The following is a 16,249-nucleotide window of genomic DNA, read 5'->3' as shown; positions in this document are numbered from 1 at the left end:
TCTGTTTTGTTTTGGCTTTTAAATGAAAAAAAAATGTAAATAAACGTAATGGATAAACGCTAATGTATGGAAATACTTTGTCCCTTGCTGTCCAATGGCTGTCACTTGAAGAGCAGTAATGAGCAAAGCTCAGTCTCTGCTGAATCTTACTCTTCTAGGTTTTCACCAGCTTCCTCTGTTGTTGCAGAGTGAAAATCTCAAGCACAGAATTTTATTTTGGAACATAGTTTTATTGAACCAACTTCAGCCTGGCAACTCCTCCACACTGCTGTGGGGAGTGGGAGAGAAGCCTTGTGCAACTCATACTGTGGACAAAAATAAATCTATCAACACTTGGGCATGCTGACATGTACTGTTTCAGGATATGAAGGGAAAGGATTAAATGCATATGGGGTACAGAAACTGCATTAACCTGTGCTTTTTTTAAGACACTTCATCCTGCCTGCATATGTTGGTAGGTGTCTGATCATGTTGACAAAAGCCCTATTCTAAGTGTAAAACGTTGCCTTGCTCATTTAATCTAAATGACCCTACCAAATATAGAAAGTGACAGCTGATCAAGTGCTCTTTATACATTAAATAAATAAATTCAAGCTCACCTCATGGAGGTATAGAAACCATCCCATATTGAATCTACAGGTATAAATGAGCACAATGGCTGTGTTGGTTGTAAATTCAATCTAGTCTCTTCCTTTTATTCCCTGCACGCATAGCTATGCAAGAGGTGTCATTTCTGAACCAAGCCTTGTTGGTAGTTACAACCCAATGTTCAAATACACTTTGGCCTCACTTTTAAGGAGAAGATAGCTAGATTCATGCTTTGGCCTTTACACTGACTGAATACAGAGCGATAGCAATATGCTTATCATTGGGGAGTAAATACATGTGCTGGATTGGTATATTTCTGGGGCTCATTTGTTGTCCCCCAGGTATTTGATGAGCTCAGTATTGGTACGTGTTGGATTTTTGAACATTTGTAAGAATGGTGTCAATGTTATTTATAAACTGCTAAGAAACAAACAAAAATAATAGTGTTATAAAATGCACTCATTAAGCAATGGTGAAATTCTACAACTCAGTGGAACAAATGGCCAGCATTGAATCAAATTCTCCCAGTGCTTTCCAGCCTTCTGCTAAGGTCAACCACCTATTAATGGATCTGGAGTTGTCATAATGCATGTTAAAAAGGTAAAGGGACCCCTGACCATTCGGTCCAGTCGTGACCGACTCTGGTTGCAGCGCTCATCTCATTTTATTTACCGAGAGAGCCAGCGTACAGCTTCCGGGTCATGTGGCTAGCATGATTAAGCTGCATATTTCTCAACTATGTTTTAAGTCGTGTTCACAATTGGAGCTGGCTGTATTGGAGGGTTTTGCAGTGTCCCCAATTTGGAAAGATGGTAGCTCAGTGGTAGAACATCTGCTTTGCGTGCAGAAGTTTCCACGTTCTTTCTCTGGCATCTCCAAGAAGGATTGCTAGAGTGCCCAGTTCAAAACCCTAGAGAACCTCTGCCAATCAGGGTAGACAATTCTGAGCTACATAGACCGTACAGTCGAGGGAAAGAAAGTACCCCCTCTTTGAATTCTGTCATTTTACATTTTAAAAAAGAGACCCCTGACCGTTAAGTCCAGTCGTGGATTACTCTGGGGTTGTGGCGCTCATCTCGCTTTACTGGCCAAGGGAGCTGGCGTTTGTCCACAGACAGCCTTGGGGTCATGTGGCCAGCATGACTAAGCCGCTTCTGGTGAACCAGAGCATCGCACGGACATAACAACAATCATCTGTTCCTTAGCAAGTCTTAAAATTAGGTAAATACAACCTCAGATGAAAAACAACACAGGACATATTACACCCTGTCATGATTTATTTAACACAAATAAAGCCAAATTCAAAGAGGGTATATGTTCTTTATCCCATGACTGTAGGCTGAATCAGTGAGACTACACAAAAGGCAATTTCATTTCTTCCACAACACTGCTGCTGCTGACCTGCAAGTCCCCATTCTCTAGGATAGTAAAAAGGAGACGCCAGCATGGAACTGCAGAACTAGAATTTATCAACAACTCTATTTGTATAGAACAGGATCAGAACCAAGGTTTCCTCACCCACTTGAGGTTTTAATCAAATCATAGCTAGTGCGATGATATGTGGGATCGGGCTTAGTGCTAACTGCATTTTGTAGCACTTTAGACCCACTGTTAACACATATATTACTGAACTTCGTAACTTTACATAAGGTTCAAGCACAGCACTACAAATTAAAATCAGCTAAAACAGTTTACAGTCAGAATAATAGGTGTGTCTTAAAGAGCAAAGTAAAGAGGTTTGTCTTCAGCTTATGTCATAAGCCATCAAATGATGGATTCACCTCTGTGGGGGATGAATTCCACAATTTAGGAGCTGTCACAGAGAATGTTCTCGCCTGGGTCCCCATCCCCTGATACTCTAAGGGGGCTGAAATTACCAAGAGGGTCTCTGCTGATTTTAGCACTGGAGAGTGTCTGTAGGGAAGGAGGTATTTTCTTCAGATATTTGGGGGTGAAATTGTTTAGGATTTTAAACATTAGTGCATGTATATATCAGCTGAGTAGAACACACACACACACTGTTCCAGTGGGCTCTAGTCCATGAAAGCTTATGCCGCAATAAAACAAGACTTTTTACAGTGTCTTAAGCCTCTTCCTATGTTTAGCACTGCTGCTACTCTTCTACAAAGTCTCTCATTTCTGTTACAAGGAATTTGGCATCTGGACAGCAGAGAGCAGTCTTGCAGCTCTTTTCAAGTTGCCAGGCCAGACAAGTGTGGAGAACATAAATTAAGCATTTGCTACATTTTTATTATCTTTGAGCATTTCCTCTACCAGCTGAGTACAGTAGTTGCTTGACGTATGTACTGTGCGTACAGCAGCTTGCCTCATGTCAAATCCAGCCTTCTGAATGCAGAAATCTTAAGGCTTGAATTCTAAGCCCAGTTGCACGCATAAAGGCCCCATTGAACTCATTGGAACTGACTTTGGAGTAAAATTTGCTCAAGTTGGTGCTGTAATAAGGCTGCATTTTCAATGGCCCTTGCATGTCCTGTTCTTGGCCTCCTTTTTGCTTTGCTCCTGGATTTGTAAACCCCTAAAACTCCTGCCATTCAGAAGCCAAAAGTGGAAAATGCAATTAATATTTCCCGCTACTAAGGACTGTCTCAAGTAAGGGAAAAGTCCAGTGTACTCAGAAGGAATCATTTCCTTGTAGATTACAATGCATAAAGTCAGCTAGTCTCCAAGCATTATAGTCTTATGAGTGGCAATGGCTTTCCATATGGCAAGCTGAAGCAGCAGACTTTGGGTGTTCTCAAGGGCAGGAGAGTGGGAGGCAGATTTCTCATCCATGGCTCTTACCTAGAGCACAGTAGCTTCTCTCGCTGGCAGGAGCTGCTGGGGCTACAGAAGTGGACCCCTGGCTCTGCACAGCTGCCACATGGGGTTGAGCCACTAGGCTCAACTAGGGTAGAGATAGAGTCTCTGTGGCTGCCAGTCATTGCACAATTTCTGCTATCTCTACAGTCAGCATAACTAGTAGCTCTGCAACAACTGGATGAAGTCCCACAAGCCCCCATGCCTGTGCTAGGGTTATAAACTGGAGTGTCTCCCTAAGTGGTAAAGGCTTTCCAAGTCGCATGGCTTGCTGTAGGCTCACTGCAACAGCAGCAGCAGCAGCAACAATTTTATTTATACCCCACCCATCTAGCTGGGTTTCCCCAGCTAGCAGAATAGTAAAAACACGATAAAACAGCAAACATAAAAAACTTCCCTAAACAAGGCTGCCTTCAGATGCCCTCTAAAAGTCAGATAGTTGTTTATTTCCTTGACATCTGAAGGAAGGGTGTTCCACAGGGAGGGCGCCACTACCGAAAAGGACTGGTTCCTGTAACTTTGCTTCTCACAGTGAGAGAACCAGCAGAGGACTCTCAGAGGAGGAACTCAGTGTCCGGGATGAGTGATGGGGGTGGGAGGTGCTCCTTCAGGTATACTCAGGAAGAGCTGTAATAATGGTTTCTGGTTCAGGCTGAGACTTTACATATGCAGTACTAGTCTTTTCTGGGCCTGGCTTGACTCTTGAACCCCACTGCTGCCTGTTACTCAGCTCTGGCAGTTTCACAAGTGAAACCTGCAACAAAATGCTGCAGCGGGATCCTGTTTAGGATTTCAGCCTGCCCAAACTTTTTCCCCATTCCACCCTAGTTTTCTGTTTCTTTCTCCTCCAATAGCCATCATTCTGTGGCCACTGAGCATGTTCAGCCCTCATAGAGCTGTTTCTGGGAGTTCCCCCTAGGGTTTTTTTTTTTTAATGTAGTTCTGCAAGCCTTGGGTTTGCCTGCTGCTACCACCTTCCTATTTATTTTCATGGCTTTGGCTACCCAAGGGTCTACAATCTGAGAATAAGTATAGGAAAGCGCCCCCTGAGTTATGCCTCCGTGTTAACAAATAGCAAGAAAGGAGAAAGTTATTTAGATTTTACTGTGGTGTCTCAGGTTACATACACTTCAGGTTACATATGCTTCAGGTTACAGACTCCGCTAACCCAGAAATAATACCTCAGGTTAAGAACTTTGCTTCAGGATGAGAACAGAAATCGTGCGGCGGAGGCGCAGCAGCAGGCCCCATTAGCTAAAGTGGTGTTTCAGGTTAAGAACGGACCTCCAGAACTAATTTAGTACGTAACTAGAGGTACCACTGTACAACAAAACAACCCTCTATGTCAGGGTCCCCTGAAACAGGGACTCTGTGGCCTTCCAGGTGTTGCTGCACTACAGCTCCCATCATCCCACTGGCCATGAAAGACTGGAGTCCAACAATATCTGGAGGGACAAAGTTCCCCATCCATGACCCAAATTGTTATGTAGTGGGCCAGCAGGGGGATACTGTAGATAGTTGTCACTCAGGTCCACATATGCAAATAAGGGATTGAAAGTGACGTTCAGTGATTGGATAGTTACAGAAAGTGGTTACTGTTGCATTGTAGTGGAGCTCTATATAAGCAGGCTGGCTGAACCCTTCAGTTCAGTTCTGTTCTGGCCTGTGAATAAACAAGAATCGCTGTGTCATCTGATATGTTCACCCACAACTTAACACAAATGATGTCGGAGGGGATGACTTTTCTCCCTTTCGCCACCCCTGCTGTAAGAAACAACCAACAGCCATCTCAGAACCAAAAGGAATTTCAGCACCCACAACCAGGTGCCACGTTGAGCTGTCAAGATCTGCAGCGGAGGCAAACAACTTTAATTTGGGAAGCAGAACCACAGAAGAGTGTAAACGTGGGAGCATTAATTCCCTTACCCTTTTTTCCTCGAAGCCCAGGGTTGTGATGATGGGAAATAATCCTCAGGAACGGATATTGGTAACTCTCTGTGAAAGATGTGGGTTTTTTGCCACCCACCTCACGACCTCTGGCTTCTAGGCAGCAGACGCACACTTCTGAAACTTGCCTGTGTCTTTATGCAACCACAAAGTTAAAACTCGTTATTTACCTTTCAGTAAAACTCTCAAGGTTGACACTACAGATGATCAGGGCCTGGAAGAGGTGTGGGGAATGGGTTTTTTGGGGGAGGAGCTTTGGCATATAATTCAGTTTTTAACTGACAGTGGCAACAGCTGGAAGGAAGAGGATATGCAGGCTGTTTTGTGAGAACGGGAAATAGTTTGGATTAAAGACTGGAAGCCCACCTTTCTGGGAGTTCAAAGCATGGTCCTAGACAGCATCTTAAAAAGCAGAGACATCACCTTGCCAACAAAAGTCCGTATAGTTAAAGCTATGGTTTTCCCAGTAGTGATGTATGGAAGTGAGAGCTGGACCATAAAGAAGGCTGATCGCCAAAGAATTGATGCTTTTGAATTATGGTGCTGGAGGAGACTCTTGAGAGTCCCATGGACTGCAAGAAGATCAAACCTCTCCATTCTTAAGGAAATCAGCCCTGAGTGCTCACTGGAAGGACAGATCCTGAAGCTGAGACTCCAATACTTTGGCCACCTCATGAGAAGAGAAGACTCCATGGAAAAGACCCTGATGTTGGGAAAGATGGAGGGCACAAGCAGAAGGGGACGACAGAGGACGAGATGGTTGGACAGTGTTCTCGAAGCTACCAGCATGAGTTTGACTAAACTGCAGGAGGCAGTGGAAGACAGGAATGCCTGGCGTGCTCTGGTCCATGGGGTCACGAAGAATCAGACACGACTAAACGACTAAACAACAACAACAAAGTGTGGTCCAAGTGTTTAACTATTTGGTATACTTTGCAACCAACCAACCCCACTACTCCTTGGAACAGAAGTCCAAGCAGAATGCAGTTTTCCAAAAAGGTGTAAAATAGGGGCAGTGATCTACCTGGTTCTGGAGCTGGTAAATAGGGCCAAATGGTCCTGATGGTGAGATTCTACGCCTGGGAAAAACCCAATTAAAAACCATTTAAAATAATAATGTTTATTTCCCAGGGATCTGATGCTTCTCCCTAAACAAACATCCCTATTTCCATGTGGCTTCGGGGCTAAAGGGATCTCAGGCACCGCTGCCATGGAGTCTGGAGACAGATGGGACAATAGCTTTATCCAAAGGGTGTGAACTGCCACCTTTATCTGAATGCAGTGTGATAGCAACCCAAATCACTCAGCACTGGGCTGGGTCACAATTCTGTTGCTCTTCACTTGACTAGAACAGTTCCTGGAAAGGGGGAGGAAAAGGCACTCCCGTCTCCTTGTCTCACACCCCTTTTAAGAGGATTTGTCAGCAGCCTCTGAATATAATCAATCGGCCTATTCAAAAAGCTGCCATAGAATGATATTCTTATTAGGACGACCAGCTAAAATGCTATAGAGCAGCGGATAAGCTTTTGAGAACTCTGGGACTCTTCCTTATGCTGGATGAATAATAAAAACAACCACCCTTTAAAAAGAAAAAGGTTGTGGGGCAGAGAGAGGAACAGCTGTGCATGATGGAAAAGCCCCAAAGCCTGCAGTTTGTTACAGTCTTAAGATGGAGTGTAAGGAGGTGTTGTGCATACTTAATTAGATTAGACTCTGCTGGATGCAAAATAGTTTTCAGATTGCATCAAGGACTCCTAGGATTTATTTATTTTTTAAAAAACAATAGCTGTTCCCCCCTTTGTATTTTTAAAAATATAAAAGGCCAACAAACTGAGAAAGCTAATACAAAAAGCAATTACAGCAAAAGCAGCAAGCTATGGATTGAGACTTTGGACCTATGCATACTTACCTGGGAGTAAGTCCAACCGAACTCAAGTGGGACTAAGTTCTGTTCTGCATAGACAAGCATAGAATTCACTGTTAGAAAAGGAACTGATAAATTAATTGTCAGCGGAGTAGCTATGCTAACAGTCCACAACAGTAAAACTACATCAAAAGAGGACAGTGGCAACTTATTTGTTTTACTTATTGCTAGGATTTCTTATATGCTGCTATGATGAAGGGATACAATTCCACAGTGGGTTACCACAATACAGTTATAGAAAGAAATCAAAGTTATAATTTTGCAACATACAAATTCAGCAAAAGAGGTGGGTCTCCCAAAGGAAAATATGTTAACTGCCAAAAGCCAGGAGAAAGAGGTGTGTTTTCAGTATATGATGAAAGCTGTACAATGAAGGTGGCAGGTGCATCTCAGTGTTCCACACTTTAGGGGCTGCCACAGAAAAGGTCACAATTCCCAGTATGCCAGAAGGACCAAGAGAACCCCTTTAAAGACTAACAGATTTAATACTTCTGGGCAAGCAATGGGGACAGCCCGTCAAATGTCATTGCTGTGTTGTTATTATAAGAGTGGCATCAATGTGGACAATGCTTTGTAGCAAGCCCTTGCGGGTCCTTGCTCCATGGAGCTTATAAGGTCTGACAGTGGGGGAGGAGGCATGGAAGATGCAGAGAGAACAAGGGATGTACGTGAGCAAATGCACGTACTCCACACATCTCTGTGCAGAAACCAGTGGCGTAGCGTGGGTTGTCAGCACCCAGGGCAAGGCAAGTAATTTGCGTCCCCTAACCCATGGATTTGCGCCCCCTAACCCTAACCCCCAGATGTTGCGCCCGGTGCGGCCGGCCCCCCCTGCACCCCCATGCTACACCACTGGCAGAAACCCAGCATTAAGTCCTTTGGGAGTGAACCAAAATCTAGCAGAGGCAGAGTTTGGCAGATCACACCTTCCATCTCGAGTCACTTGTAGTAGGGACTTAAATCTGCAGGTGAGAATGTGCATCCCCTGTTCACAAAAGAGGATGCATCCAGCCACCTCAGGGGGAACCAGTTGGGCTTCCAATGGGGATTTGCACCCAGGTGTGCATATATTTTCTCCAGCATCTCTCCTCTGCTGGATGTGAACAAATAAGTATTTGAAATAGTGACAGAATCATACTCAGAGAGTGGAGGGGGCCCTGTAGACCATCCATCTAGTCTAATCCAACCCCCAGCTTGATGCAGGAAATCTGCCGCTGAGCTTTCAGCCTCAACAGGTGGCTGTGTAGCTTGTTTGAAGGCCTTGAGCAAGTGAGAATCAGACTATGGCATCAATGCTTGTGACATCATCTGAAGCAAAGCGAGTTCAACTATTGATTTCCCAAAGGAAATCTAAGATTAGCCTGTTTAGACCTATAAATTGCAAGAGAACCACCTGTCATTCCTATAAGTCCCTCCAGTGTGAAATGAATGCAGTAGCAGTCCATTTCTCCCCACACACCCCAATAGAAGCATGTCTTTTAAAGCAGAGATAAGGAACCCTCTCTCTGGTTTCAGGTCTCTCCTCAGGCCACACCTCTTAGCAACTTTGATCCACACTCTCCTTGAGTGCATTTATCCATGGCAGACCTACATTTGGGGGGCTCTGAAGCTTCAGCTGTCATGGGGGCTGCTTCACAACCAACAACAAGGTCTGGGGAACCACTGTTATGTTCTTTGATGGGGTCATTCCATGACAGATCACCACACCTTCACAACATTGGTTCTAATCGGCTCTCAAACTTTGGGATTGTTGAAATATATACAACAAAAAATTAATCAATTTGAGTTGTGCCACTCAAATTGGATCTACTAGGCCTAAAAAGTTTAAGCAATGTGGATTAAAGTTGCTTTTGGGGCCCTGAATCTTAAGTTTCAAGAGTTTCATGATAGATCCACACCTGCACTTGGCTGACTGGAATGTGTTACTGTCTCTTCCTCACTTTGACACAGGATGGAGAAATGATCTGGCTTTGGCATGGCTGGAATGAGACTTACTCTACAGAGGTAACAGCTGTATCACTTGACCCATTTACCTCAGGTAGGTTGTCTGTGAGGGAAAGTGGCCCTCAAGATTGCACACCCCTGTCTTAAACCTATATTTTACCAGGGTAGTGGAGACAGTATTCAGCCTCTTCTAACAAATAAATAATAACTTGTAATATATACCATGCCCATCTGGCTGGGTTGCTCTCTGTTAGCTTGAGGAGTATCGTACAATGATGTTGGAAGAAGGAATAATGTGCTGTTAATGACATGTTGTTGTTGCCATCTCTTTAAGCAGGCCAAGATGGCACACATCTTTTAACTTCACAGGTAGAATAAAGGAAGAGGGAATGATTGATCCAAGCTGAATAGGTGTTTGAACCTGTTCTCCCAGGTTGTAATGTGACACTGAAGGGATGACCTTTAATCAGGTCCTGGATTTAGCCTATTTTCAACTTGCTGAACTTCAAGGTTCACTCCTGAGAAGTGGGTGGTGCCCATCTCTAAAGGGTTAAAGTAAGTGTGATTATCTCACCGCTGATTAAATCAATGACCTATCAATGAGGATTTGAGATTGTGAGTCTGGATCAGAGATGATGTCAATAGGCCAGGGGCACTATACAGGCACTGTGACCTTCCAACAGTTTGACTTCACACCCAAAGGCACACCCCTTCACTGTCTCCGAAGACAGACAGATGCTAATATATATTACAGATAGGGAGACTTTCGACCCTCTGACTCTGGGGATTTCCCCCCCAAATCAAAATAAATTGAATACAGCAATTATTAAGAGATATGCCTCATCAAAGGCAATGGGATTTACTTTGCTGCCGTTTTGCTGCAGAAGATTAACACAGCTACCCATGAGTAGACATGCATAGGATTGCACTGACAACTAACCTTACAAACAGCTTTCAAACATTATGTTCCAATGCACGTCCACTCATAAATAAGTCCAACTTGAGGTCACATACACACCCTATGCTTAAAGCACTATTGTGCCACTTTAATGACCCATAGTTTTCCCCCTAAGGAATTCTGGGAAGTGTAGTTTGTTAAGGGTGCTGAGAATTGTTAGGAGATCCCCATTCCCCTCAGAAAGTTAAAAATCCCAGAATGGTTTAATAACCAATCCCTCTTCCCAGGGAACCTGGGGAATTGTAGCTGATTGTAGCTCTCAGCACCCTAAACCAACTACAGTTCCCAGGATTCTCTGGGGGAAGCCATGACTGTAAAAAGTGCTACAAGAGTACTTTAAATGTACATGGCACAGTTAATAATAATAATAATAATAATAATAATAATTTATTATTTATACCCCGCCCATCTGGCTGGGCCTCCCCAGCCACTCTGGGCGGCTTCCATAAAAACAAAAAATACAGTAAAATATCACACGTTAAAAACTTCCCTGAACAGGGCTGCCTTAAGATGTCTTCTGAATGTCAGGTAGTTGTTTATAGCTTTGACATCTGCTGGAAGGGCGTTCCACAGGGTGGGCGCCACTACCGAGAAGGCCCTCTGCCTGGTTCCCTGTAGCTTTGCTTCTCGCAATGAGGGAACCGCCAGAAGGCCCTTGGCGCTGGACCTCAGCATCCGAGCAGAATGATGGGGGTGGAGACGCTCCTTCAGGTATACTGGACCGAGGCCCGAGTTCAGCTAGTGAGGAGGAGATACCTGATATGTTTTAATTTGCTGGGAATTGTCAGAGCAAGCAACTGAAAGTCACACTTTTCACATACTCTGTGTAACAGCAGTGGGCACTTTCCTAAGCCCTTGTCTCCAGCAAAAACCTATTGTTGCAAGGCCCAATAAGGCATTCTGGACCAGCACACATGACCTACACTTGCCAATCCTATCAGCCACCCATCAGCAGCTCCTTTGCAAATCCTGCTACTGATTTCATTGGGTTCCCAGAGGGAGACCTTTGCAGTGAACAGTAAAAAAAAAAAAAATCTCCTGGCACCAGTAAAATTTGAATCGGCCCCAAAGTATAATTAACAACAGAGCTGTAACATTGAGGGGAGGAGGGGATGTCAGGGATGTCGTAACTCCTGTTCATAACATTTGCGCAACCAAGCAACTTTGGAGGCACGGCACATGTAAATAAATGTGGATCACACTCCGTTTCCTGTAGAGTCTTGAAGAGTTGATGAGCTTTCTTTCATGGTAAAAGTATAGCTCTGAGATTTTCAGTAAATTTGCACACATTATATTGATCTTGCAAACAACAGCCATCCTGGGAAAGATGAGTTGGTAGAGCATGAGACTCAGTCTCATGGTCATGGGTTTGATCCCCATTTTGGGCAAAAGATTCCTGTATTGCAGAGGGTCGGACTAGGTGACCCTCGTAGTCCCTTCCAATTCTACAATTCCATGATTCTTAGAACGACAAAAAAGATGCAAGCTACAACACTCCTGTTGTTATTGTTGATGGGAGTTTTCTTGGCAGGGATACTGGAGTGGCTTGCCAGTTCTTGCTCCAGCTGGATCACGTTTAGTCAAAACTCTCCACTATGACCTGTCCGTCTTGGGTGGCTTTGCACGGCATAGCTCATAGCTTCTCTTATTCAAGCCCCTTCTCCACGACAAGGCAGTGATCTATGAAGGAGATGGTTGGACAGCGTTCTCGAAGCTACCAGCATGAGTTTGACCAAACTGCGGGAGGCAGTGCAAGACAGGAGTGCCTGGTGTGCTCTGGTCCATGGGGTCACGAAGAGTCGGACATGACTAAATGACTAAACAACAACAACAACACAACACTCCACAAGCTTTCGTGAGCAACGCACTAACATATGTTGGTGTTGTTACGATTATTATTATTCTTACTTAAAACACTTATATCCCACCTTTTGTGATATAGTCCAAGATGGCTAACAATAAAGTAGTGAAAAGGTAGAGGGACCCCTGGCCATTAGGTCCAGTTGTGGCCGACTCTGAGGCTGCAGCGCTCTAAAATACCATAAAAAGCAACGGACCATAAAGAATAAGAAGCCAGCATTTTTTTATTAAAAAACCCAGCTTAAACATAGCAATAATCAAAACATTTTAGAGCAGAATAATTGCACTTCAGTTGTGGGAAGCCTCAGGAATAAATTCTGGCCTCTAAAAGGTGGAGGTGGAGAAACTTGCAGCCTTCCAGATGTTGTTGGACCCCAGCTCCCATAATAGAAGAGTTTGGATTTGATATCCTGCTTTATCACTACCCTAAGGAGTCTCAAAGTGGCTAACATTCTGCTTTCCCTTCCTCCCCCACAACAAACACTCTGTGAGGTGAGTGGGGCTGAGAGACTTCAGAGAAGTGTGACTAGCCCAAGGTCACCCAGCAGCTGCATGTGGAGGAGCGGAGATGCGAACCCAGTTCCCCAGATTACGAGACTACTGCTCTTAACCACTACACCACACTGGCTCTCCTAACCTCTGGCCATGCTGGAGGGGCAATGATGGGAGACAAACAACATATGGAGAGCCACTCCTACTCTGGAAGCCAGGGGCCAGAGAAAGCCAACATGGTGCCCTCCATGTTGTAGAACATCTGCTCTGCATGCAGAAAGTTCAATCCCTGGCACCTTCAGAGAGACACCTGCCTGAAACCCTGGAGAGCTGTTGCCAGCGTAGACAATACTGAGCTGGATGGACCAATGATCTGATCCAGAATAAGGCAACTTCCTGTGTTCCTAACTCCAACTTCCTTTAACCCCCCAAAAAAACATTGCCTATGGTCAGAGATGCTAAGAGTTATAGTTCAACACCTGAAGAGAATCATCTTGGCTACCTCTGTCTTGCTGCTGCAGTGCAAGGCCACTAGGAAGAGAATGAAAGGAACCTCCCTAAGGAGTGGCATAGCTTAATGTGAAGGAACACCAAAGCTCCATCATTTCTTCCAAGCATAGGGACAGGAGGGCACTGCGGATGGTGTCTAGTTATAATATGCAGGCAGGCTCATGTAGGAGAAGGTGGTCCGAACAGCACTTTAAATAATGCCTAGAAACAAAGAGGGAGCCCGATTGTTTGTTTATTGAACTGCGAAATTGCTCTTCATCCATTAATGGTTCCAGAGAAGTTTATAAAATGTTGAATAAAATTATAAAACGTACAGCAAAATAACTACAGTCGTTATAAAACAGCAAATCATTATAAACAACAAATGCAGCAGGAAAAATCATTATAAACAACAGTGCAGCAAATCCACAGCAACTTTGGCAGTGCTTTTTTCCCTTAAAAAATGTTTAGGGGTACTCTCATTTTCCTACTCATATTGAAATACTGCCCCTCAATGAGGCCAAACTTAGATTCACAAAATTAGAGTATGTGGCCCCCCAGAAAACAAGGGCTGAACTTTGGACAATTTAATCAAACATCACCAAAGGCCTGAAAGAACAGATATGTCTTAACTTGGCCCTGGAAGTCTAGTGATGTAGTGATCACCTGCTAATTTATATCTTCTTTTTCCTCCAAGGAGATCACAGTTGTGCAAGTTTAGCACAAGTGGACTACAGTTTTATTCCCCCTTCTTTTTGTTACTGGGATTAGTCCAAGGTTGATTGGATTACAGGTGGTCAATTCACTTCAGGGCACATGATTCTGCTGAGGCTAACGTCATCACCAAACAGGTTTCTTTACAATGAAGTTATCTCCATCCCTACCTAAAATTTCCTTAATCACCTGATCAAGGTGAGCAGGTCACCTGAGCTTCTTGCTTGCACAAGATTACATCCCACATATACATGCACACACCTGTAGGCATCCCCAAATGCTAAATTTACCCACTGAATGTCACGCTGTGTCTTATTCACATTTAAGGACTAGCTTCCAGCTTTGGTGTTACAGCGATATATCAAAAGGGTATACATCTTCCTTGCCAAGCTAAATTAGAGCCCTCCTCCAACACCCTCTCCCTCCTATAATATCTGCACTTAGGTTTAAACAGCTCAGAGCAAGCCAACAAACTTTAGCCTTTGAGTCAACAGTTATCTCATTTTACGACCACTTGTCATTGTCCGCCCAGTGTGTACCTCCTTTAACTGCAGCTAATTGTATTCATTTCTGGGACACTTTAGCACAATAGAAGCTACCATCCCGATGACATTGCCTTCTTCTCTCTTATCAGCAGCTACTAGCCACGACGGCTACGTTCTCCCTCATGCCTCTGAATACCCCTTGCTGGGAATCGCAGGTGGGCAGAATTCTGTCGCAACCATGTCTGACTTGCAGGCTTCCCAAGGGCATATGGTCGGCCACTGTTGCTGGAACTGAATGCTGGACTGGATGGGCAACTCCAAATTGGATTATTGCAATGCACTCTACGTGGGAGAGCTCTTGAAGATGACTCAGAAGCTTCAACTGGTCCAGAACTTGGCAGCCAGATTATTGGCTGGGGCTCCCCATAGAATGTATATGACACAATCCATTTTAAAACAGCTGCACTGGTTGTCAGTTGGTTTTCAGGACCAATTCAAGGTGTTTCAAGCCCTAAACAACTTGGGGTCTAATTATTGGAAAGACAGTCTCCTTTCATACAGACTTATTGGGTGTTAATATTAACAGAAGGGGCCCCTCTTGGTGGTTCCACTACTTTCAGAGGTTCAGGTGTGTGTGTGAGAGAGACACCCAGTCATTATCTGTGGCAGTCCCCAGGTTGTGGAATTCCCTCCCCACAGAAATGCAGTTGGCACTTTCCCTGCAGCTCTTTCAATGTACAGTGGTACCTCGGGTTAAGAACTTATTTCGTTCTGGAGGTCTGTTCTTAACCTGAAGCACCACTTTAGCTAATGGGGCCTCCCGCTGCCACCACACAATTTCTGTTCTCATCCTGAAACAAAGTTCTTAACCCGAGGTAATATTTCTGGGTTAGTGGAGTCTGTAACCTGAAGCGTCTGTAACCTGAAGCGTATGTAACCTGAGGTACCACTGTATACTGAAGATGCAGCTCTTTACCCTGGCTTTTGACCCTTGAGATACACTTGTCTGTATTTTAGGACCCTCTCTAGTTGTGATTGGAATTTGCTTTAATCTGTTTTTAATACTGTGTTTTCTGTTGCTGTAACCCAGCCAGGGACCTTCTTGTGAAGGGTAGTTAATAAACTGAAATAAATAAATCAGAAGACTGCAAGCAGGACTCAGGTGCAACAGGACTCTCCTTACCTGTGGTTCCCAGCAAATAGTACCCAGAACAGAACACTTGATAATACAGGTGTATTTAATTGATTAGTTATTAACTAACTCAGAATTAAGTGGTTGGCTGACCTACATATTGCGTCTCTTGAATGATTCAGAGGGCCTTTTTCTAGATGGGATATAGCAGTGTAACTGGGTTTTGATAAAGCTCTCAGGACTTGTCTGCTAGGAAAATGCATTAGTGTGTGTGTGTGTGTTTTTTAAATACTAACTGCTTTCTAAACCAAGCCGGTGAAACCTATGTTAGCTCCTGCAATAGAAGCATTTTAACAGGCCCTTGCCTTGCTTAAACCACAAAGGGTCACCACAAACTAAGTCATACAAAGAGCAGACTCACTGAAATTACTAACTGTACACTTTTCAAGCTCCAAGACAAGTCTATTTCTCAAATAACTGAACCATCTTTTTCATTCCATTGAAAACATAAAAATGCTCTGTCCGAGGCTGGGTGCCACTGAGAATGCATTGTCTGGGCAAGTTACCCGAACTCTCAAAGGCATGAATTGTGATGTTGCAACCAACTTACAGTTTCCTCTGCAGTCAGTGGGCAGTTCAGAGAAGAGGGTTGCCTGGGAAGAGGGATTCACTGTTAAACCACTCTAAGCACTGTAGCTGTGTGAGGGGGACAGGGCTGTCCTAACAATTTTCAGCACCCTTAGCACACCACAGTTCCCAGGATTCTTTGAAGGAGGGGAGCCATGGCTGTTAGTGTTATCATAGTACAGTACTTTAAATGCACAATGTCGATGTGATCATTTACTTGGGCTTTGCTGAAAGGATGCATTTCCTGAGATTCCTGGAGAGGGCACTGGTGT

The 16,249-nt window shown here is 44.2% G+C and overlaps 1 long non-coding RNA gene across 1 annotated transcript; it reads right to left on the bottom strand.

Annotated features, from left to right (window-relative positions):
* Window positions 1-5,344: 5,344 nt before the first annotated feature.
* On the bottom strand, window positions 5,345-8,488 carry LOC309371332. The gene is made up of 4 exons (XR_014169057.1): window positions 8,415-8,488; window positions 7,262-7,305; window positions 6,377-6,431; window positions 5,345-5,486 (listed from the first exon to the last, which is right to left on the bottom strand). It is a non-coding gene; the product is annotated as an uncharacterized lncRNA (long non-coding RNA).
* Between the last annotated feature and the right edge of the window lie 7,761 nt (window positions 8,489-16,249).

The sequence above is a fragment of the Podarcis melisellensis genome (genome assembly GCF_964234715.1).
Source record: "Podarcis melisellensis genome assembly, chromosome: 6".
NCBI lineage: Eukaryota > Metazoa > Chordata > Lepidosauria > Squamata > Lacertidae > Podarcis > Podarcis melisellensis.
The sequence above is the reverse complement of the archived record's forward strand: the minus strand, read 5'-3'. Positions and strand labels throughout refer to the sequence as shown.